The sequence below is a fragment of the Physeter macrocephalus genome, unplaced genomic scaffold (genome assembly GCF_002837175.3).
Source record: "Physeter macrocephalus isolate SW-GA unplaced genomic scaffold, ASM283717v5 random_1262, whole genome shotgun sequence".
Classification (NCBI taxonomy): Eukaryota; Metazoa; Chordata; class Mammalia; order Artiodactyla; family Physeteridae; genus Physeter; species Physeter macrocephalus.
This window is the reverse complement of record NW_021146227.1, coordinates 1,694-3,882: the sequence shown is the minus strand read 5'-3', so window position 1 is coordinate 3,882 and position 2,189 is coordinate 1,694. Positions and strand designations below refer to the sequence as shown.

At 49.2% G+C, this 2,189-nt stretch overlaps 1 pseudogene; it reads left to right on the top strand.

Moving 5' to 3' along the window:
- The first annotated feature begins 891 nt into the window (after positions 1 to 891).
- On the top strand, positions 892 to 1,745 carry LOC112063621 (60S ribosomal protein L5-like; annotated as a pseudogene).
- The last annotated feature ends 444 nt before the right edge of the window (positions 1,746 to 2,189 follow it).

Genomic DNA, 2,189 nt, shown 5'->3' with positions numbered 1-2,189 from the left:
TCCAAGCCAGCAGCCCCCTCTTCGTGTGCAGCTGCAGTGCCATCTACTGGTGACTGGAAGATCTGCAGGTCATGCTGAAGGAGGAAGGAGAAGGAATTAAAGGTTGCTGCGAGCGGGGGCTACTGTTCGTTGAGGTGCATGGGCTTCTCATTGCGGTGGCTTCTGTTGTTGCGGAGCATGGGCTCTAGGCGCGCGGGCTCCAGTAGCTGTGGCTCGCAGGCTCACTAGTTGTGGTGCACGGGCTTAGTTGCTCCGCGGCATGTGGGACCTTCCCGGACTAGGGCTCGAACCCGTGTCCCCCTGAATTGGCAGGCGGATTCTTAACCACTGCGCCACCAGGGAAGTCCGTGAGCCCAGACTTGATGGAAGGAGCCTCTTATTTATATTTTCCATTGACCAAAAACCCTCAGGCATGTCTTGGTGGTTAGCCCTTTCTTCAAATCTCAAAGCTGGGAGCTCCACACTCAGTGACCCTAACTCTGGAATCCAAACACCCTCCTTGGTCTTCTCAAGGAGTAGAGCTTTTCACTTGGGAACCATTGACCACACTCAAGAATTTGCAACCAGAGCCTCTTCTTCAGGCTTTGGTGACCAGATGCCTCCCCCAAACCCCTCAGTAAACAGGGCCACTGACTCAGATGCTTCAGTGATGGGGACCTTTCCTCAGGTCCTCAGTGACCAGGATTCTCAAAGAGATACCTCGGTTAACAGAGATCTTGCCGCCATTCCCTTAGCAGCCAGGGCCCCTCACTCAGCCCCTCAGTGAGCCAGGGCCCCTCCCTCAGACACCTTGTCAGGGACAGATTCCTCAAGAGGCCGACAAGAAAGACCTTACGGCATTACTAAAGTGGAAACACCAAAACAAAATGGAAAAAAAGTTTCTTTTAAAGAATTCGCTTTCCACCCCCCGCCCGGAGCCATGCTGGTTCTGCAGCTCAGTGACGGCTAGAGCTTCTGTTCTACAGGATGGGGTTTGTTAAAGTTGTCAAGAATAAGGCCTACTTCAAGAGATACCAAGTGAAATTTAGAAGACGGAGAGAGGGCAAAACTGACTACTATGCTCGGAAATGATTGGTAATTCAAGATAAAAATAAGTACAACACACCCAAATACAGAATGATAGTTCGTGTAACTAACAGAGATATCATTTGTCAGATTGCTTATGCAATCGTATAGAAGGAGATATGATAGTTTGTGTAGCTTATGCTCATGAACTCCCGAAGTATGGTGTGAAGGTTGGCCTGACAAATTATGCTGCAGCATATTGTACTGGCCTGCTGCTGGCACGCAGGCTTCTTAATAGGTTTGGTATGGACAAAACTTATGAAGGCCAAGTTGAGGTGACTGGAGATGAATACAATGTGGAAAGCATTGATGGTCAACCTGGTGCCTTCACCTGTTACTTGGATGCAGGGCTTGCCAGGACTACTACTGGGAATAAAGTTTTTGGGGCCCTGAAGGGAGCTGTCGATGGAGGCTTGTCTATCCCTCACAGTACCAAACGGTTCCCTGGTTATGATTCAGAAAGCAAAGAATTCAATGCTGAGGTACACCGAAAACACATCATGGGGCAGAATGTTGCAGATTATATGCGTTACCTGATTGAAGAAGATGAAGATGCTTACAAAAAACAATTCTCTCAGTACCTAAAGAACAACGTGACTCCAGACATGATGGAGGAGATGTATAAGAAAGCTCATGCTGCAATACGAGAGGATCCAGTGTATGAGAAGAAGCCTTCCCTGGTGGCGCAGTGGTTGAGAGTCCGCCTGCCGATGCAGGGGACACGGGTTCGTGCCCCGGTCCGGGAAGATCCCACATGCCGCGGCGGGGCTGGGCCCGTGAGCCATGGCCGAGGAGCCTGCGCGTCAGGAGCCTGTGCTCCGCAACGGGAGGGGCCGCGACAGTGAGAGGCCCGCGTACCGCAAAAAAAAAAAAAAAAAGAAAAAAAAAAGAATTCAACAATTGCAGAAAAGCATCAATGTGACCTTCATGAGATAAACCTGAACTGTATTGACCTTCTTTGTACTTATTTTGTGGTTTAACTGTTTTTACTTTGAATGACATATGGAGACCAATCATAATCTTTAATATGTTTAGACCTTTAAACTTCTGGATCCAGCCCCACTCCCTTGGGGGCCCAGTGCCCACTGCTCAGGGCTTCGTGACCAAAGGGCTTTAATTAAGGT